We start from the raw sequence: 22987 nt of genomic DNA, 5'->3' as shown, positions 1-22987 counted from the left end.
GAGGGAACTTTGTGAGCCCCTATGGGAGTAAACTGTACTCACAATAATAGGCATCCCTGTAGGTGGAGGAACAGCAACCCGATATCCAATTCCTCAGGCAACGCCTAACTTAACACGCAATGATCAGTCAACCATGCTTTCGCCCATGGCTCCTGTGATGGTTAGGTTGCATGTCAACATGGTGCATCTGTGGGGGGTATGGATGGAATCCAACTTCTCAATCAGGATACAGCCAATTGATGCCCCGTTGGGGATGGGGCTTATTCATAAAAGACACTGGGAAGGCGTCGCCTCTCTCTCTTGTCCTTCGCCTTCCTGCTGGCTTGGATTCGGTGTCTGACTTCTGGCGCCAGTGGCCTGCTGACCCTGGGAGCTGTTGGTGGCCTGCCATGTTCCTGCCACCCTTGGATCCACATGACTCTGCACCTACCAGCCTGTGATTGCCCAGCTTCCCACGTTGCCTTCCTGCTTCTTCACCTGGTAATGCCATGGGTCTGGAGGTGCCTCTGGCTAAAATCTGGCCCAAGGGCTTGAGTTAGACTGGGCTGGGCCATTTTCTTAATGGAAATTTCTTTCTTGATATAAAGCTATTTCTGATATATATGAGGGTTACTGGTTTTTGTTTCTCTAGAAAATCCAGCTAAACACAGCACCCAATTTCAAATGAGAAACCCCCACTTCAGCAATAAAAATTGCCTCTCTTTGGGAAAAGGGAACGCTCTGAAGATGTGCAAATTAATTTAGTCTGAATTCACATTTTTCATTTACTCAAATGTTTATTTGAACTCATAAAAAGTGTACTGACACAATTTAAAAGGTGAAGAACTAAAATACCTTCCAAATAGTGACCAAAACATTGTGGGAAGTAGCGTATAGAACTTCGCCTTTCCATACCCCTCTCCATAAAATCATCTCTCTCCTCAAAACCACATGAATTCCTGTGCAAGGTGCCAAAAATGAAGATAAATTAAGAAATGCAAACAACTAGAAGGAAGAGATATAAACGTACAAAGAGAACAATTCTTCTAGAGTTTCATGCATTCAAGAGATTCATAATCTTCATACAAATATATAAAATTTTTCGTGAGCTATATTCATTTTAATCCATTCTCGTTCGCTTCAATTCTTCACATCAAGCCTGCAAAAGAAACACCGAAAGAGCCATTAATTTTATTTTCATGAGAAATTTTTAGGAACAGCTTATAAGTTGGTATTACAGGAACAAGTCACAAAGGCCCCTTTTTCCTTTGAATTGTCATCTCAATTTCATCAGTGTGTCCTAGGAGTAGCAGGTGTGACTATCAATTTTGCCTCTGGTGATTTAAGTGATTGCAACCTACATGAGGATGGCTTCTTTCTGAAGGGTTGGAGTGTAGCACTAGTTTTATGGTGATGATTTTCAAGACCCTTGGTGCCTGTGATAAATATGGGGGGAGCTTCAAAAAATTCATGGAAAATTCCATGACCTTTTCATTCCATTTTTCCATGACCCTTTCAGATGCATCACTATCCTTGCTGTTGGTTGCCTAGTCAACGACAACTCATGCTGACCTTACATGTCATCAAAGTAGTTGGATGTTTTAAAAAAGAGATGATCACCTTTTGATTCATGCTAGTCTCCAAACTGGATCAAGACCCCATCTCCTTCCAAGTCCAGGATTACCAGGTGAGTGTGTTATGAATAGAATTGTGTTGAAATCCTATCCCCTGCACTGGTGAATGTGATTTGTCTGGAGAAATTGGATGTATAGGTTTCATTGGGAGGTTTGCACATATTATCTATTTGAAAATTTTTAAAAAGGAGCCCTGCTGGTTACGCGTTGGGCTGCTAGCTGCAAGGTCTACAGGTCGAAACCACCAGCAGCTCTGAGAGAGAAAACCAGGACTGTACAGAGATACCATCTCGGAAATTCACAAGGGCAGGGCTGCCCTGTCCTCCGTGATCACTATGAGTCAGCCTTGACTCCATCGCAGTGAGTTAGTGCGTTATCCGTTAAACAGGTCATATCAGAGAGCAGAGGGGATCCTAATCTTAGACCCTTTTGAATCAAGCCTTGTAAGAAGAGAAGGGTACACCTGATAGGAGTTAACACAAAAGGAGAAGGCAACATGGAAGGTTCCATCGACAAGCAGGAAAGGGGCACCAAAAAGTGCTAGCAGTCACTAGCAAAAAGAGAGAGGCAGGGAACACTTCCTCCCTCCGGGCCCTCAACATGGCCAAGATTCTGAATTTGGATTTCCAGTCTCTGGAACCGTGAACAAAAATACATTTCTGTTCCTTGAAGTTACCCACTTTGTGACCAGCCTAGAAGGCTACGTCCAGGCCAGTCTGCTCATTCTAGGAGAAGCAGGAGAACGAAATGCGTGGAGCAAAGCCACCTCAGCGAAAGTGCCCACCCGAGCCCAGGCCACAGCAGATCCCCAAGCTGAACTCCAGATGCCTAGGTGAGCCCAGCCCAGCCCACCTTAGATCAGCTAAGGGACAGACACATGAGCTGTAATCATGAATGTGCTTGAAGTCATTGAATTCTGAGAGTCATTTGTTCGGCAATAATTGCTTGTTGATATGGTGCCATTTATTTGAAAGGCTCTAGTAAAGTGGAGGCGGGTGGATTTCGAACATTATTGACACGTGTTTTGCATTCTTTGGTGTCATTCTTGATGTGTTTTCCTTAGGGGAAGGGACTGATTCTTCTCTAAGAACTGGAATGCTCACATTTGTTAAAATTACCCATGGTTACAAAAAAAGAAAACTTCCCAGACAAGGACCCTGCTCTGTTTTGCAGATACTATGGGTGGCTCTTCCTACATCCACTCTCTACCACTTACCCCCATCTCTGACCACACTCTCCCATGCGACCTGCACTCCAAAATCGCTGGACCACTTCCCGCTTCTGTCACATGGCAAGATCCTTCATGCTTAGCACCTTTGATGGGAGCCCACCCCTATGGCTCCCCGCTTACCACGCTGCACTGTTATTACTTGTCTGGATTTCCTCTCGCTCCTTTCACACCTTTCCCACCATAGCTAGCCTGCCACTGGACTGGGCACAAAAAGGCCCTACACAACTTAACATCCCAATGCCTGTCACAAGACCTGCTGCATAGCAGGGGCCCAGGGATAGATTGATCAGGTGAGAACAGGAAAGGAACCAGAGCTAGAGTTGCAGCCAAACCTGCGGGCTTCCATGGGAAGCTGCGGGCAGGAGAAGGGCACAAATAGTTGGCCCTCAGCCCCGCCTGGGGCCCAGCATAGCCTAGGTGTGCTCTGGCCATTAATCTTGCTCAGTCACCGTGAGGGGTGTCAGTGCCTCAAACTAAGGCAGAGGCCCCCTAACAAGCTGCCTTTGAAGGTGAGACATTCCTTGGGCTTGTCTGAGCAGCATGGAAGGGGTGAGGATCCACAGCAAATTGTCACTGAAGCACATTCCAGGAGCTATGACAGAAGCACCCAGGCTGTAGAACACACAGTCAAAGAACGTGTATAGGGCCACTTGGGTATGGAATTTGTCCACCAAATCCTTGTCACAGACACACCTACCGAGAGAACAGAGGAGCCGTGTGCAATGACCCACACCAGCCCTTGACAACTGGGTCTACCCATCAGCCTCTGCCAACAGGGAAACCTTGATGCAGTTTTCCCAGTCCACCGTGGCCACGGAAAGGGGACCTGGCTATGGAGAAGAATCAACGTCTGAAGTCTTTACACAGCACCAGCCCCCAAGCCTGGGCTCGGTGTGCCCAGGGACTCAGGGAGCAGGGACAGTGCTGGTTGAAAAGAGGTGTGGGCCAGTGCCACCAACTTGCGCTTCTGGCCCATGAGGGTGGAGAAGTAGCTGAGGGTGATGGTGCCAGTTTTGAGAGCCTCACCACTGACTACGCACAGTTACCCCATGCCATTGAAAGAGTGTCTCGGGTTCTTCCTTGTAGAAGGAGCCAGCATATGGGCCGAGGCCCCACCACGGTGGCTCCTACAGATCATACCTCTCCCCTCGCCTCCTCCTGGGATCCGAGAGAGGCCAGGAGGTGACAGCAGCTCTGAACTAGGGCTCTGAGGGTGGCTAAGGTCAGATCTGATCCACAGAGTGGCCCCTGTGAAGTTGGGGTGTATGTATAGGCATGTCTGTGGGATCCTGGAAAGCGTGAATTCAGGGCCCAGAGATCTGGTTGTGCCGCTCCAAGTCTGGGCTTGGGCTTATAAATAGGAAGCAGTGGGAAGGGATCCAGGGCTATAATTGCCCATGCTGTAAAGCACACTTGTTTGTCGGGTTGTTGGAATGCAAGTGTGCTGGGTGAGATCCCAGACCACGCTGCTCTGCTGCCGAGATAAGAACTCTTCTCTGTTCTCCTGTGTCCTGTTCTCCGTGGGGGCCATTTGTGGGAGCCACGTGGACTGTAGGATATTCCACCACCGAGAAGTCACTCTCCAGCTACCCCACACACCTTTTGTCCCCAACGTGAAAAAAGACACAAGAGCCCCATTTGGAGCTACTTGGGGGAAAGGCTTGCTTTGACTGGTGCAGGGATAAGACATCCAATAGCTCCCTTGTGTGGTCCTCTGTCCGGGCCGTGGAGCATGTGATGTTTACACCATGCCGTAACCCATTTATAGCTGTCTTACTCAGAGTTGCCACAGCCCCACACACATCATTTAGGAAAGGAGTCCACTCAGCACTTGTCTGCATTTGGTCCTGTAAGCAGAGATTGCATGGGGGAGGGGGGGGGCAGCCCAATGATGACTTCCTCCTATGCGGTGCTCAGCCATAGAGCTATAAACACAGTGGCGGTCAAAAGGAGCCGAGACCAAGGCCACACTTTATTCCCCAGTTCCATACGCAATGGCCAACCACAAGCACTCGTTGCTTCTGAGTTTGGATCTGAGCATATCCTCAAGGTCTTGTTTGGGAGCTACCAGTTCCAAAAGCTGATAGAACAAAGTTTAGAATGAGAAAGTGACATAGAGGGAAAGAGAGAGAGAAGAGAAGAGAGAAACTTCCCCAGGTTAAATGAGCTGAGAAACACCAGGGTAAAGAAACAAATAACATTGTTTGAGAGCTCGTCAGAGCTTGAAGCATAAAAGCATATACTGTGTATGTTGACTGTGGGGATGATTATTGTGTATCATTTTCAAAGGACATTTCATTACTGAACTGTTTTTGCCCTAGCTTTCTGTTTGTGGGATTTTTTTTTAATGAATCATTCATTAGATTCTGTGGTAGTCACCTAATCTGGTGTCAATTTAAGGATTAAGAGTGTAGGGGTAGAGTCTCTAACTGTCAATCTGGAGATAGCCAATGAGACTTCTGTGGGCATGGCCGTCTCCTGAGAATTCTGGGAAATCTGGTACTTCCTCCTCGGAGGCGGGCGACCACTCTCTCTCTGCAACTCCCTAGGAAACATTGCAGAAGACAAGCCACCGGAGAAGCCACAGAGAGACCCCTGCCAGCGCTGAGATATTTCCAATGACACTGGATCCACTGGCCTGTGATCTTCTGCACTCGGCGTCATTGCATGTGTTTCATGAGTCTGAAGAGGACGTTATAGATTGATACCGGAAATATGGGTTAATATCGGACTTATGGACTTCATCTGGACTGGACTGGAATGTTTTCCCAATGTTCAATTGCTCTTGTATATAAACCTCTCCCTTATATACATATGTGTCCATGGATTTGTTTCTCTAGTCTATCCGGTCTGACACAGATTCCAAATAGAAACAATGGTGGCCAGACTTCATCTCACGTACCTGGCTGGCACAGTACTAGGACCCGTCCCTGGGGAAGGATATCGTGCTTGGCAAAGTAGGCGGTCCAAGAGGAAGAGAGAAAGACCCTCAACAAGATGGAACAAGAGCTCAGGGGCTCAGACCTTGTGAGGATGGGGCAAGGCTGGGCAGTGTCTCGCTTTGCTGTACACACATAGCATCACAATGAGATGGAATTGACTGCATGGTGCTTATCAACAAATCCTATGATTGGGCATTTCCGTGCTGACTCCATTGTATTGTTATTAATGGATAAGACTTTTTTTTCACATTAACATGTTCTTTAGGGTAGACTTACACCAAGGCAGGACTGGGTGAGGAGACAGGCAAATCCATGAGGGCTAGGCCTGTTTCCCTTTCTTAACATCTAGGCAGGTGGGGTGCCTGCTGTATAGCAGACGCTCCTTATTTGTTGAAAGAAGAAATAAATGTCTGTTTCATGATCATTCCCCGTTCATCTCTGCGAATTGTATGAGAGGGAAATTGGAGACTCATTGTTTCATTTAGCATCCCTTTGATTACTAGCGAGGCTGCACGTGTTCTCATGCTGCTCGGCTAATTATAGATCCACTTCAGGGAATTGTGAGTTCATTTCCTTTATTTATCTATTAAGGTGTTAATGTTTTGCTTCCCAATTTGTATGGGTTCTTTATATAATTATACAGTTCGTGCAAAACAGTTTTATTGATAAGAGTTTGCTATTTAATGTTTATACAGTTTTTCCCAAGCACAGATTTTTTAATAATCAGCAAGGGGTTTGGAGGGATGATTTTGATGGCTTTTACTTCTTGAAGAAAAGAAAAAACAAACAAACCATCTGAGCAAGTAAAAAGAAATACCTTCATGCCACCCGCTCTCCCGCCACCCCTCCTCCCTCGCCCCGTCATTCCAACCATTATTTTAAAAGCTAGATCGAGCCAGATCCTACTGTTTAACATCATCATCAAAGGCTTTCATCTAACAGCTTAAAAGGGGGAAATGGTCCACAAAAGAAGTATTTGCATGGAAAGAAGAAGCCGAGTTGCATTTGGATCCTCTTTAGAAGCTGTTGCAAATCACTCTCAAAGTTACAGGGGTTTGGTTTGATTCCTATTGTTTGGAAACCACCCAGAGCTGGAGCTCTAAGTAGGCTGCACATTGGAATCACTTAGGGAGTTTTCAGATCTCCCAGAGCCCCTGGGCCCTAGGCCACTGGCATCAGACTCTATGGGGCAGCAGTCCCTCATTTTCAAAGCTCCCTGTGCTCAGCTGTGCTAACCAAGTTGAGGACCACGGGCCTGGGGGCACTTCTCAGATTTTAATGCTCTTAGAAATCCCAGATTCAGACTCAGTGTGTCCGGGGTAGGGCCTGGGACCATACTTTGAGAATCAAGAATCTAGAATACCCTGTTTCCCCGAAAATAAGCCAGTGTCTTATATTAATTTTTGCTCCCAAAGATGCGCTAGGTCTTATTTCCAGGCAATGTCTCATTTTTCCATGAAGAAGACTACGGTACACATTTATTGTTTAATTAAAAGAGACCTCACACTTCTGTCTGCTCCAGCTGCACTGTGGCCAACAGTGAGCTGGGCGGTGGCGCTCGCAGCTAAGGTCCGGAGTCCAGAGTTACAGTAGCTTCGGGGGGCCTTATTTTCAGGGAGGTCTTATTTTGGGGGGAAAGCCTTATTTCAGCAAGAGGCAAAACTGTAAGTAGGTCTTATTTTCAGGAGATGTCTTACTTTCAGGGAAACAGGGTAACGGTTATGTGTGTCTATCCTATAGGGTCTCTATGCGTCTGGGGTAGGGCCTGGGAATTGACTAGCTGGCAATGAGTTTGGTTTGAGAGGGAAGTGTGTGTGTGTGTGGGGGGGTGTCTGTGAGTTTTGCCCCTCAGGAGACAGGTGATAAATTGTGAGTGTTTTGTGCGTTGTGTGCATTTTAAAAAATTCTTCTCGCCGCGTAGCTCTGGCAACCAAAACCAAGGGTGAAAGGGTATTGAGGAGGGCCACACAGGTCTTTGTGACAGCCTTGGGACATTGGGCTCCAGCCCTGCAGTGGGATCACCTGGGTGGCAGCAACAAGCATGGCAAGTGAACGAAATCTGCAAACCTTTTTCCCAGGTAAAGAGAGAAGTCAGACCTGGTCTCAGGGCTCTTGCCTGCAGATTGAGAAGAGAGGCCAGGGGTTCTTCTCGGCAGGATTTCACCTCCACCTCTCATACTTGTGCAGAAGCTTCGAGTATGTTCATTGGGCCAAATAAGCATTTCTTGGAAGAGAACATCCAAGACAAACCATCATTGGCACCTCCCCTGACCCCCCTACCAATTCAACTTTAAGACCTTCAGGCTCGATTTAGTTTAGGCACTGCCTAAACAGGAAATGGGCTTTGTGAGGGAGATAGAGCTGTTCCTAACAATTTAACCATTAATAAAAGCCTGCTATAAATGGAACTCAGGAGAGAAGTTAGCTTGTCCGAGGGCAAAGAAGAGGGTCCCATTAGACAAAATAGGTCAGGCCGGGAGAAAGTTGTCATGTTTCCTGCCTAGTTACATTGATCTGAGATGACAGGCCTTGTCGGTTTTTAACTGATTGAAAAGGGAAAGAGAATATACAAGAGGTTCCTTCCGGTTGCCTCCTTTCTTAGAAGATGGCCATTTCAAAGAGCATTTGAAGGAGAGAGGATCTATTTATCAGTTACGAGTTTTATGCTTCAAAGCCTGTGTGTGTGTGTGTGTGTGTGTGTGTGTGTGTGTGTGTTCACAAGTTTCCACGGGAAAAAAAGCCTGTCTTTCTCTTTAGAGGGTCCCTCTGGCTGCATGTTTCTTGCTCATCTGTTCGTCATGAAACCCCAGCTGCTAGGGAGGGCCCTCCTTTCTGATGGTTTGATTTTTGCTGATACCCTCTGCTTGGTTCTTGTTGTTGATCTTGTGAGAGGGCAAGCAGTGTGTTTCCTATGGGAGGTAAGCCAAGGAGAGGGAAGCGGGTAACAAAAGGCAACATTGATCCCTCCAGCATGTGGACTGGCCTCCCCTCCAAGGTTCTCCTTCCCTCTCCCTCCTCCTGGCGTACCATCCCATCAAGACTTGAGAAAGCGAAGGGAAAACGACCCCCAGAGCTCAGGGTATGGACTGTGCTTGCAGTGTGATTGATCAAGGCTCCCGGTGGTCCAAGCATCTGAGAAGCAGGCTTCTTCGAATTGGGAACAAACTTGCTAATCTCCCCAGAGATAAGTATCCATTGGTGTTCGAATGGAAGATAAGACATTGTAGGTGGCAAAGAAAGTACCGAAATGTGAAGGCGATGAGACTTTGGGCAATGCCACGGCTCTAAACCTCAGCATCCTCTTCTTTCAAACCCGGAGTAGGCCCCAGCTTCCAAGGGGGCCCGCAATGAGTCTTGCCTCCCAGTATTTACCACATCCCCTTGTATCTTCTCCTCCAACACTGAATCGGACTGACTTGTGCCACCCACCTTTAGCATATGACCGAAACAACGGAGTGTGACTTTCCAGGCTTAAAGACATTGTAGCTTCTACCTGACTTTCTTGGGTCACTTGGTCCGAGGAAAGCCAGCTGTCATGCTACGTGGACACTCAAGCAGCCCAGTGAGGCAGTCCCCGTGGAAGGGAACCATGGCTTCTTGATACAAGTTGCCAGTAAGGAGAGTGAGGCACCTTGGAAGAGGACCCTCTAGTCCTAGTCTAGCCCATATTGTCACCTCTTAGGAGACCCCCACCTGTATTCAGAGGCTTCATTCCTGCTCCAACCGTTATGTGTTGACAGTGGATTAGATGGTTGTGATCCATAAAGGTTTCACTGGCTGATTTATAGAAATAGTGATCGCCAGACGTTTCTTCCTAGTGCATCCTAGACAGGAACCCCTGCTGCAACCTGTTTAGCATCCTAACAACACACAAGCCTCCACTGAGGATCAGATGGTATTCAAGCATGAGATGCATTGTCCAGGAATCAAACAAGGGCTCCCTCGTGACGGCAAGATCCCTGCCACGCAATCAACAATTGCCATCTGTGGTACCTGGCTTTCCGACAACACTTGACTGTTTTCCATAAATTTAAGACATTCATCCCAGCCACCTTGTTATTCAACCAGAGAAAATGCTGTTCCAGGCAAGAAAGATTTCAAAGAAAACAAGACAAGATGTCAAAAGAGGATCAGAGAAATGGAAATTCTCCTCAGTGCCAGTTGCACATTAGAATCCCCTGGGAATCTTGAGCAGAATACTTATAACCTGGCTGACCCCCTGCCCTAAAGATGTAATCGGCCTGGGTGGAGCTCAGGCAAGTCCAAGTTACTCTATCGTGCAGTCAGCACTGGGGCCCACTGCTTTAAATGGCTACAGGGATGACTTAGCCAACACTTTGCTGCTGCTTGACCCTGAGACTAAGATAATTAGCATAATAACGATTGTCACCCAAAGCCCAAGGTGGGTACGACATTGGCTTCTGTCTTTATGTCATAATATTTGAGAAAGTTGCCTATCAATCCATCAGATGAGGAGCTTGTGGCAGTTACATAATCTATCAACTTGCGAAGGGGTAGAGTCTAGCCTGTCAATCAGGTCACAGCCAATGAGGCCTCTGTGTGGGCATGGCCTTCTCCTAAGGATTCTGGGAACTCCTGTCTTCTTCCCTGGAGGCAGGAAAAGCTCTCTGCCTGCGAGACATTCTTGTTGACAAGCCACATGGAGCTATGCTGATGGCAGCATGAGCCTTGGAGCTGGAGGAGCCATGTAGAGACCCACGCCAGCACTAAGACGCTTCCACTGCCACTGGATCCACAAGACTTTCCACCCACTGGCCTGTGATCTTCCTGCACTCAGCATCATTGCATGTGTTGTGTTAATCTGAAGAGGAACTTACAGGCTGGTATCAGACATTGGGCTAATATCGGACTTATGGACTCGATATGGGCTGGGCTGGGATGTTTTCTTGATATACAATTACTTTTTAATATAAAGATATTTCTTATACACATATAAGTGTCTATGAATTTGTTTCTCTAGTCAACCTGGACTAACACAGAGCTTGTGGGCCTTTGGTCCTGTCTTCTCTTGGACTTGCAGAGTGATCAAATTTAGAATCTCTATTGTGTTGTACTTCCACGACCTAGACATCCATATAACAGTATCCTTCGGTGAAGACTCTTAAACGTGGATTTTGGTCTCTGCATCTACTTGAAACTTGGTGAGGCCTGCCTTAGAAATATTTCCAGGGAAATGAGGGAGGGTGTGTGTGTGATTTCTCTCTTCTTAATAATTGCATCCAGGTATAACATTACATACTCCCCAGGATTATTTAGCTTTACATGTATTGGTAATGCCACAATAATACTTGGCATTGATATAGAAATTTTCAGTTTTAAATCTTCAAACATATAACACTTCTAGGGAAATGAATGTTTTATGTTTTATAAAGCACTAACCCTGAATGAGGAATCGGCAGTTAAGAGATCAGAAGATGCCATGGCACTGGGGACATCTGCAGCACAAGCCTTCTTTAGAGTACTGAAGAGCAAGGATGCTGCTGTGAAGACTAAGGTGCACCTGACCCAGGCCATGGTATGTTCCATTGCCTCATCTGCATGTGACACTTGGACAGTGAATAGGGAAGACTGAAGACGAATCGATGCATTTGCATTGTGGTGCTCGAGAAGAATGTTGAAGGGACCATGGACTGCTGAACAAGGACAAATCAATCTATCTCGGAGGAAGGATGGCCAGAGTGCACCTTGGAGGCAAGCATGGTGAAACTTTATCTCATAGACTTTGGCCATGTTGTCAGGAGAGATCGGTTCCCGGCAAAGGATCTCATGCTTGGTCAAGTGGAGGGGCAGACAAAACCAGGGAGGCCCTCAAGGAGATGGATGAACACAGTAGCTGCCCCAATGGGCTCAGGCGGAGGAACACTTGTGAGGATGGGAGTAGAAAGCCCTGTCTTTCTGCCTTGGAGACTAGTCTTTCTCCTTCAGAGTGGCTGGTGGTTTAAAGCTGCTGACCTTGTAGTTAGCAGCCCAACACTTAGCCACTACCCCATCTGGACACCTCTGAGGTTCATATATTCAAATGTGTATTAGAAGCTTTCTACTCTCAGAGTTACAATCTCAGAAACCCACCAGGGCAGTTCTACCCTGTCCTATCGGATCACTGTGAATTGGCATCGACTCAATGACAGTGAATTTGGTTTGGTTTAGATTGTGTAAGCATTAGTGAATATTGTTTCATCCATGCTTGAAATACCTGGTTTTCAGCAAGGAAATTTCACCAAGTGTCTCACTATACCTTTGTATATTAGATATAAAGCGGCGGGCCGGGTGATGAGCTATTTAGGAGATTCTGAAACTCCAAATCTAAGCCATCTGGATTAATGGGTCAGTGGTTCTCAAAGTGGGGTTCCCCTCAAAGCAGCAACACCTGAGAATTTGTCATAAAGGCCAATTCTTGGACTCACTCCACACTTACTGACTCAGAAATTCTGGGGGAGGGGGTGAGCCTAGCCATTTACATTTCAACAAGCCCTCCAGATGGTGCTGGTGCCATGAAATGTTGAGAAGCATGGCCCTAGGTCAATCTAAAAGAGTTTCCTTGGTTGCTGCCCATAGGGTGATGTCCTTGGTGCTGCCCCCCCTCCCCCCCGCTCTCAATGTTTCAATTGTTTGCTCTGGTGGCATGATGAATTATACATTAGGTTGCTAACCATAAGGTCAGCAGTTCAAAACCACTAGGTACTCCTTAGGAGAATGATGAAGCTTTCTACTCCCATATAAAGAGTTACCGTTTCAGAAACCCACAGGGACAGCTCTACCCTCTCGTACAGGGTAGCTATGAGTCAGATTTGACTCAATGGCAGTGAGTGTGAGGGGTTTTTTGAGTCACTGAATTGTCACCCTGTGCACAGTGACATGAAATGCTGCCATGCCCTGAACCATCCCTGTGCTGAGTTGCGGATTAGATGGCCCTCACCATTGGGGTTTTTATTGAATTATTTTTTAATGATCACCAAGTGTTTATTAATGAAGACTCACTGCCATTGAGTTGATTCCTAATTATAGCTAGCCTTTATAATATTTCTGAGGCTGTAAGTCTTTAAACTGTTCATCTTTCTCCCATAGAACCACCTATGGGTTTGAATCTCTGACAGTTCAGATTAGCAGACCAATGTTTAGCAGATAGCTCCCCCAGGGCTCCTTTATCATTAATGGTAAAGTGTAAAGAAATGCATTTGTTCAGAGCAGCTACAAAAAGCTACAATGCACCTTCTTCCTACCGATCTAAGAAGGTGAATTGCCTTGATCCTCACCAATTTCTCGCTGCTTAATATCAGGGCTTTATGTTTGTTTTTCTTAAAGATCATTTGGGGAGGGGTGGCTCTTACAGCTCTTATAACAACCCATATATCAATCATATCAAGCATATTTGTACATATGTTCCCATTCTTATTTTCTAAACGTTTACTTTCTAATTGAGTCTTTGGTATCCGCTCCTCTTTTTTCCCATCCTCCCCCTCCCACCCTAGTGACCCCTTGATAAATTATAAATTATTTTTATTTTGATATCTTACACTCCCTTCCCCCACAGTTTCTATTGTTCATTCTCCAGTTTGGGGGGGGTATTACTGAATGATTTTTCAGTAGAAGATCATCAGGACTTTATTTCTACTCTGTCCTAGTCTGTGGAACAAGCTGTTCAGTAGGAGAAGTTCCACGGAAACTTATTTACCATCACAATAACACATAAACCTCCATTGATAAACATGCGCTAGCTATGTGGGAGGTTCACTGGCTGGGAATCAAAACTCGTTGTCCTGTATGGAAGGTAAGAATGCTGTCACTGTCCTGATGAATCTCAGATATAAGGAGTAGCTTGCTGTTCCAATCGGCAGGCCATCCATTCACAGCCAGCGTGGAGGAATAACTACACTCTTGGCTGCTAATATTTGTGTCTGGAGAGGGTTGCTCATGGTAGTGGAATCAGGGTGGTCATTGGTTAACCTTGACTCAGAAGGACTCTCCGGCTCATTCTCCTGACAGACAGGCAGTAAATGGTTCTTCAGAGCGCAGGGCATCATATTGGGCTGTTGATGACAATGGGGTGCTTTACAGAAGAATTGACTTCACATTGATGATTATGAGGCATCTTGACCTGAAGTTTGCCAGTTTTCCTCAGGGCCATCTGTTTACCATAAGGTCTTTCTGCAATGATTCCTAAGTACTGGATGAAATATTTGTGTGTGTGTGTGTGTGTGTGTGTGTGTGTGTGTGTGTGAGAGAGAGAGAGAGAGAGAGAGAGAGAGAGGAGAGAGAGAATGTAATTTTAAAAAATAGGCAGCAAGAAAGCAGTAAATGGAGGTAGGGATGGTTATAGTAGTTTTCCTGTGAAATGCTTCTATAAATAGAGGAGGGTTGATATTTTCCCCTGGAGCCCTGATCAGCTCAGCACTGGCCCCCTGGCAGGGTTGTAATCAATCCCCCTCCTTGGCCCCTGTTGTAGAATGGTTAGTGATCCGACTTTTCTGATTAGAAGGGATTATGCCCACTTTCTACAGACTGGTTAAAATCGCCTTCATTACTAGCTACCCTTAAAATGAACTTTCTCTCTGAAGGAAGATGACGATACATTCCCCAAATCTTCCACCCTGTGCAAAGTTGGAAAAGTCACATAAGAATTCATTGCAAATTCGATTCCTGCCCTACCCATCTCGTAGAACTGCTGGGGGGCTTCTTGGATAGAATGAACATGAGACTTTCAAAATCATTAAAAGAATAGGCAAGGACTTGTTAATATTTTCGCTACTATCAGCCTGGAGTTAAAGGCTGTGATTGCATGTTTGCCATACAACTCCAAATAAACCTCTATTTACACTGCTATTTCACCAAGTTTCTCAGCTGTGTGTCACTTGATACCTGCATTTATTAATAACTGCCTACCTGTTTCACTGGGAGCTCTGGGAGCAGACTGGGTTACACGTTGGACTTCTAACCACAGGGTTGGTGGTTCAAACATACCAGCTGCTCTGCTGAACAAAGATGAGGCTGTCTGCTCCTGTAAAGTGTACAGTCTCAGAAACCTTGTGAAATAGTTCTCCTCTGTCCTGTAGGGTCACTGTGGGTCCGAAGCGACTCCGTGGCAGTGAGGTTTGAGTTGCCTGCTTTACTCCTACTGCAAAGGCAACAGGACTTCATTATCCGCGTAAGTTGTGGCAGGAATAGGGAAGAAACGCTCATGCTGAGTAATAATCATTGGAAATTGGTTGTGGCTGGGACACAAGCCAGCGCAGAATGTCTCCGAGATGCCCAGGGCGGGCTTAAGATCAATATGGCTCTCATTTTATTTTCTGATCTATCAAGTCCCTAAGTGGATGTTATGGGCTACATTGGGCCCTGCCCCCACCTAAAATGTGTTGTCAATTTAACCTCTATGGTTAAAGGGCACTCTGGTGGTGTGGTGGGTTAAACATTGGGCTACTACCCACAAAGTTAGTGGTTCAAACCCATGAGCCACTCTTTGGGCGAAGGATAAAGCTGTCTGGTTCTGTAAAGATATACAGCCTCTGAAACCCTATAGAACAATCCTACTCTGCTCTATAAGGTCACTGTGAGTCAGAATTGACTTGATGTCCTGTGGTTATAACCCCCATTGGGAATGGGATGTCTTTGTTATGTTAACCGACCATCTTTGAAGTAGGATGTATTTGAAACCGATTCTTTTGAGAGAGAAGAGAGATTAAACAAGTAACCCAGGAAAGCTAGATGCCATACCACACAGAGATTGCCAGGGGACCAAGGACCTGCCCCCAGAGCAGGCCCCGAAAGCAAGACTTCGCCTAGAGCAGCGGTTTTCAACCTGGGGGTTGCGACCCCTTTGGGGTGGAAGGACCCTTTCACAGGGGTCTCCTAAGATCATCTTTCCGATGGTCTTAGGAACCGAGACACCGCTCTGGCAGCGCGCCCACGTGCAGATACGCCCACATACGGGTCCCCACAACATGAGGTGGTGTATGAAAGGGTTGCGGCATTAGGAAGGTTGAGAACCCTGGCCTAGAGACAATTCCCTGCATCTAGACTTCGACCCGGTTATAGTATGAGAAAATCCATTTCTGTTTGTTAGTCACCCACCTGTCGTGGGTTGATCACAGCAACGTTAGAGAACTAAGGCAGTGGTGCAAATGGTTAGGCACTCCGCTTCTAAGCAAAAGGTTAGCAGTTCGAATCCACTAAGAGGGGCCTCAGAAGACAGGCGTGGCAATCTGCTTCTGATAGGTCACATCCTTGAAACCGCTGTGGAGCACAGAGCGATGTACTCTATGATTCAGAATCAGCTCAATGGCAACTAATAATTGCCTGCCTACCTCCCTATCTATAGACACTCGCAGGACAGACATACACAGTCGATGTCCGAAAGATGACTAGGAGGATGAGCTCCCTCTTTCTAGCCATCGAGTTCATTTGAGATGATCAGAAAAAATAATGTTACGAAGGACCATGTTTTTCCCTGATGGGAGGGGGGATGACAGCTTAATTCTTCAAATATTTCTTAAACGGATTAGAGAGAAAGAAAATCAGCAAGTGTCAAGCAGACGCACTTGCTGGTTCAATATGACGTTTAAAAATCCCTTCATCTTGGCAGAGCAAAATGGAAGCGCTTAAACGAATGTTTATAATTTCGCTGTCTCCAGACATAGGGATTTTGGAAACAGGAGCTGCCGAAGGCTTGAAAGAATGGAGCTGCATTGCCTCCTCCAGGGCAAAGGTGGGAACTGCAGCTTAACCACAAACTAGTTCCAGCACCAAGTCAAGGCAGGTGGTGATTGAGAAAGATCATCATCCTGGTTGCTTATTTGTGCTTCAGTGAGCTCCTCTTAGCCGCAAAAGATAATAGGATTTTTATTTGTAGTGAGATTCTTTTCAGAATTCTTGAGAAAATATTCAAGGACTCTTTTAGAGAATATTTCATTTAAAAACAAATAAGCACAGCCTGGCCCTTGGAAGCAAGAGGCAGAGGGCCGAGGGCCTGAGCAGATTCAGAGACAGCAAAGGGAAGGAACATGTGTTGGATTCTCAACTGCACCAAATTCCCCAGCTCCGTTGGGGTTACCTCTCAAAAGATCCATAGTTATCCCCATTCTGAAGAATGTAGAATCCATCAGAATGTGGAAATGATCAAAAATCATCAGTACAGTAATATCACATACAAGTAAACCGTTACTTAACGATAAAGTGTTGTAGCACCCCCATGGTTCAGATAAACAGAGCCCGATCATTTAAGAGTTCAATCGATACAAATCAACACCTCATGGATTGCGATTTGGAGCTGGGTTACACATATGTAACCACAACATATGTATGACATAACTACTTTTTCTCAAGAGTGTGTCAAATTTTATGCCACTGGATACATTAATGACTCTAGCAATAGAATTGCCTTATGCCCCATGGGGATAATTGATCATGTTATCTAATATAAAATGACAATAAGGTCTCTAAGGTAAACCAGAGACATAGATAAACCATGAATGGATCTCAGGCTCCCATTTAATCCTAGCTCCAATCTAAGAACAATTAGTTCTTATGACACGACCTTACTCGCCCCGCCTTCATAAAGAGATTACTGAAGATAAGGGTGCTGCAGCAAAGTGTGGTGAAGAAAGCAGATGGTGCCCGGCTATTTATTGGAATGGTATCTGGGGTCTTAAAGGCTTGTATTGAAACAAGCAGCCATCTAAGAGAGGAGTCAACTAAGTCTACGTGAAAGAAGCATACAGCTTGTGTAATCCAAAGATGACAATCACAAAACTCAAATATGGTGAGAAAAGCATCAAAGCAAAAATTATGAACTCCCAATTTACAAAAGGCTATGAATGATAGTGGGAGCCCAAACTCCATCTGCAGGGTCCCCACATGAATTAAGACTGGTGGATTTTCTCTGATCACAGTCGAGGGCCACAAACAACCTTGCTATCAGACAGAGACCATTGTAAACTTGACTATGGCAGATGGAACTAGGTTATAATGTGATACCTGGTCATTTTGATCTCGCTCTTGACCCATTTTGGATCTGTTCTAGTTTTAAGTATTTCTTGCTTTATCTCGACAGAGGTATTTTTCCTTTGGCTTATTCCAATATTGCCGGTGGTCTTTTCTTTCTCTTTTGTATGTTTTCCAGTATATGAAGCACAGGAGGCGCAGATGTATAGAGATAATAATTGGTAAAATGGCTTATCGTGGAAACAAGGGAGGGTGTTGAAGGGTAATGGGGAGCAAACAGTAAAGAGAGGAGGGGGAAGGACGTTATAGAACTAACTGTGCTGGTGTATATACAACTCTTCTAAAGTAGGACTGAACTATGGAAGTGTAGGATATTGCATTGTATCTCAATAAAACTTTTGGGGGAAAAATAAGGTATGAGTTAGTGTCTGACCTCTCATCTATGTCACAGCCTGATGGGGTAGGGCCTATTTTGGTATCTATAGAGACGCTATGGAGAACAGACTTTTTCTCTTCCTCTCCCTGCTGGCCTGATTCATATGTCTGATTTCCTGAGACTTGGACTGGTGACCACCATGTGGCCTGCTAACCCTTGGGAGCTGTCAGTGGCCTGCTATATTTCTTGCCTTGGCATATTTCTCTTTCTACTAGCCTTTGAATTCCTGCCTCCTGTCTCATTTGCCTGGTCCATCAGTCAGAAGCTTTGTGAGCTGGGAAGGGTCTCCAGCTAATGTCTGACCCATAGACGGGAGTTGTGTTGGGCTGCCTGGCTCTGAATGGCTGTAACACTGGGTTCAAACACACCAACAATTGTCAGGCTGGCAGAGGACCAGGCATGGTTTCATTCTTTCATACATAGAGCCACTAAGTCAGAACCGACTTGAGGGCATCTGATGACCACAGCAACGACTCAAGATGGGCTTTCAAATTTCTATTTACAGCTGGGGTTCAGAGTGACTAGGCACTTGCCCAAGATCACAGAATTACCATGGGTGACACAGCAGGAAGTGAGCTGCAGGTATCCCTGACTCTTTCTCTCATGTCTACCCTGGTTGGGCCTCTGTCAGCTTGCCAGACTACCTGCCCACGCACAGCTTTCTGTGCAGTGACAGCTCCTCTCCTGCCCTTGGCATTCAAGCTCCAAACCCCTCTTACTGCAAATGAAACCCTAAAGACGCTCCAAACGAAGCCTCCTTGCCTTTCTGGGCAAAAGGAGATAGGGATTTCAGACTGGGTACTAACCTTGATTCAGCTGCTCTCTGGAGCTATCTGCTCCATACAGATGTAGGCACTTACATTACGTTCCTTCCAATATGAATGCTCTATAGTTAATAATAGCTTCACTATACTGAAGGATTTATAAATATATATATATAAGATTATATATAATACAGTGCGGTGATGCAAAGAACGCACCTGTTCTACAATTTTTCCAAAGTGCAACATCCCCTTGTCCATGAGTTTCCTATGTGCACTCTAAGTAGTATATGCTTCTGTGTGTGACTTAAGTGGGTGTGGTTTTTAAGACAAATATGATCATTCCTGTATTTCTCAGCCTGAGCACTATTGACATTTGGGACTGGACAGTTCTGTGTTGGATGCCGAACAGTAGCTCTGGCCTCTACTCCCTGGAGCCAATGGTATTCACTCCCAAGTGTGATGACCAAACACATTTCTAGGCACTGCCAAATATCCTCTGAGGACAGAGTAAAAATCACCCCTGGGAAGGAAGTCTTCTTCTCACTTTTCAGATAAAGAACTTGAGGCATCGAGATTATGCAAGTTCACAGACCAAGGGAGTAGCTGAGTCAGGGCAAGTACCTATGCCTGCATCACCTGTGAAAAGTACATCCCACACCATTTCTGTCAGCAGCATGGCTGTCTGTCCAGCGCCCTAATCTAGAACTTTGTCACCTGTATTCAAAGGCTTCACTCCTGCTCCAATCATTATGTGTTGACACCTCCTCTCACATCCTTACCCAACTAGACTGTTTTTTGTGGGATGTTACCTACTGTGAACCCAGTCATGCTTGGCACATAGGAGGTGCACTGTTGTTCAGTACATAAATCAATGAAGTCGTTTCCTTATTATAATCCATCCTCCCTGCAAATCCTCTTCATTTGCATTATGAAAAAAAAAGTTAATTCAGCGCAGATAAACTCCAAGTAGCCTGTTTGCAAAAATGCTTAGGAAATGAAAATTCAGTCTAAAGAAGTCGGTGTCTGAACACTCCGGATTTCATAGACCAGTTTGGCCGATTTTCATGGCTTCGTCGTTGCTTAGAATGGACGAGTAGCATGGTTCATATCGGTTGGGAGCAGAATTGGGGGTCAGGAGCATGCTGGCAAGTCAAATGTGGAGTCCTGGTAAATGATAAAGCGCCACTGCAGGCTCGGGGCAGAGGAAGTGCCACTGCTGTCCCCACAGAAGGGCATGCTTCCTGTGTGCCATTTTCCCAGCAGTCAAGATGAGTTGTTCTGAGCGAGCCTTTGTGCCACCTGCCTGCATGAGAGAGACTCCAATCTGTCGAGCGCTTCCTACAGATTTCGCTCAGTGAGACGAGCCAATTGACCCACCCTGCCTAGGATGAACCAGCCACCACCGGCTATGTGCATAAAGCCACAAAGCTAAGGGGGTGGGGTGATCGGACAGCCAGGAGGGAGAATGGCAAGGGGTGTGAGTGAAATTGCCAAATCTTGCTTTGCCCCTCGTGATGTCTTCCTTCTCCTGTTCAAATAACACAGTGTGTGGAGGAAGTTCAAGTGAGCAGTGAGCAGTGCTGTCATGATGCAGCCAGGCCTGATTTGACAGCCTGTAATTCCCTTCCCAGCTTCCTGCATGGGCTGTGCGCAGCAGGAACGGGAGGGCGTGAAAAGGAGTCATGAGCAGGAGAGGCTGCATCTGATGACACAGATGCCTGGCAAGCACTTGGTCCTCCCGGGCCAAAGGCAGCTCCTTCAAGGCTCTCGCAGTGCTGGGCAAGGCTGCCTGGTGCCCAGCTGGCTCTTCGTCTTCCCCTTCGGCGCCCCATTCCTTCTTCCCCTTCTCCTTCTGCACGGCTCTGCGTCTCCCTTCCATCCTTTCTCAATAGTTATGGACATTACCTGTCTATTCCTTTTGGAAAGACCGAAAGAACACATGACTCGTGCTTGAACAAATGACAATGTGTAGCTCAGTAAGCAGTAAATAGTCAGTCTGACTCAGATTTGATATCCTCAATACCTAGTGCTTAATAAAATACTTGTAGAATGAATGAATGAATGAATGAATGGATGAATGGATGAATGAACAGGTCAAAAATTATAGTTCCGTGTTCTTCTTCATGGAGGTGATCACTTCAACCATTTCTTTTGCCTCTGCTTAATTTTAATTTAATTTAATTTGATTGCTACCTAAAACAGAGAAATAATCACAAAGCCTAGAAGTAGAACATTCGTATAAAAGGCAGTTGGTGACTGTGATTAACAGAGAGGCTGGGAGCGGGTGAGAGTTTGCATCTCACCTCTGTGACTTTACGTGCGTGTGGCCTTGGTCTGATGTGTAAATGTTCTTCTAGAAACAAAATGGGCATAGACTAGACCACATGTGCTCAGCATGAAGAACAAATGAAAGAGAGTATGTGAAGCACAAGCCAGTGTTTAGCATATATGAGGGTTGAGGTTAGGGGGCAACTTGGCAAAACTTCAGGATTTTGTCCTTTTCCTCCATTTGGGAATTGGATGTAAGAGGAGTTTACTTAAGGACAAGGCCTGCATCCAGTATACATGAAGGTTCTGGAAAAGCATGCCCTCTCTTGAACCTGTCTCTGTCCCGTCATCCTTTGACTTCTAGTTCTTAGGCTATGAGCCAGCAGCCTGTCATCTGACCTGCTGATTTTGGGGTTGTCCATCTCTGCAACTATGTGAATTGGGGAAAGCCTCCATCCTGATGCCTGATTCACAGATTTGAGACTTGCCAGCCTCCAAAACTCTGAGTCATTTCCTTGAAATACATGATAGACAGACAGATAGATAGATACACACACAATTCATTGGTTTTATTCCTCTAGAGAAACTAGCCTAAGGCTTATTATATCAAGAACATATAATAAGTAGTAATGATAATGATGACAATAAAATTATGATATTGATGTTAGTGGCAATGATTCCTAATGCTTATTACCATTTATAGTTTAAAAGATTAGTGAGCTGTGAAAATAAACTACTGCTTCCTCATACACGGAGAAATAAGCTACCAAAATGAGTTGCATTTGAAGCCTAGTACTATAATTCAGGAATATTCCTTTCATAGATGTTGTAATTTGTCAATTGACAAAAGAATAACATTTAAGAATGCGTTGCTCATTAGGCTCTAATTACTGTGAAGATATTATAAATATGGGGCACTGAATTACTAGTCTTCATTAATAATTTAATTTCTGTAACATGCAACACATTGATTGCTTGGAAAGGAAAGCTTGCAACAAGTTATGTATTCGTCCTGACACCACCCTTTCAAGGTAAAAAGGCAGTGTCTCATTCTCAACAACACTGACATTTAGAGCTCGATGATTCTGTGTTGTGGGGGACTGTCCTGTGCATTGTAGGATTTTTAGCAGCTTCCTTGGCCTCTCCCCACTAGTTGAGAGTCCTAGCCTCCATCTCCCAGGTATGACAACTGAAATTGTCTCCAGAAATTGTGACCCGTCCCCTGAAAGGCACACTGGCTCCAGCTGAGAACTAGATGAGCTGGAGTAATGAGTTCCGTTGCACTGGAAGCAGCAACCATCCCCTGCTGGAAGTGCCTTTTGGCTTGAGGAAATTTACCTGCCCTTGTCCAAGTTTCTTTAGAAGGTGATCCTGCTTCCCGTCTACCTTCAGCTCAGCGGGCTAGAACAGATCTACTCCTCTGTTGTCAAGTCTACTCCCTGACATCTCTCTCCACCTCCAATCCCTCCAGAGAATTCACAAACTACCCCCTCCAGATCTCTGTTTTCATAGAAACCATCCAGATTCCGTGTGTGTGTGTGTGTGTGTGTGTGTGTGTGTGTGTGTGTTGTCGAGAGCATTGTGAGGGCCCTTAAAGCACCTGCCACCATCTACTCAAAGGCTTCACGCATTCCCCTCAAGAGTCCTTCCCAACTCACATGGGTGGTAGCCGGGTGGCAGGAAAACAAATGAACAAAACTTTGTGTAATTCATAACCAGTGAAGAAGTTGTCTATCCTAACCACGTAAAGAGCAGGGCAGGGGGGAAATAATCTC

At 45.6% G+C, this 22987-nt stretch overlaps 1 protein-coding gene across 1 annotated transcript in view; it reads right to left on the bottom strand.

The window, feature by feature from the left end:
- Positions 1 to 750: 750 nt before the first annotated feature.
- Positions 751 to 22987, bottom strand: part of SMPX (small muscle protein X-linked) — a 53377-nt gene continuing 31140 nt past the window's right edge. The window contains exon 5 of the mRNA XM_045290745.1: positions 751 to 1138. The gene's annotated coding sequence lies outside the window, so the exon portion shown is untranslated. The remainder of the gene's footprint in view (positions 1139 to 22987) is intronic.

This window comes from Echinops telfairi, unplaced genomic scaffold, assembly GCF_000313985.2.
Source record: "Echinops telfairi isolate 266 unplaced genomic scaffold, ASM31398v2 ScPeMD7_53;HRSCAF=182, whole genome shotgun sequence".
Taxonomy (NCBI): Eukaryota; Metazoa; Chordata; class Mammalia; order Afrosoricida; family Tenrecidae; genus Echinops; species Echinops telfairi.
This window is presented reverse-complemented; position numbering and strand designations above follow the sequence as displayed.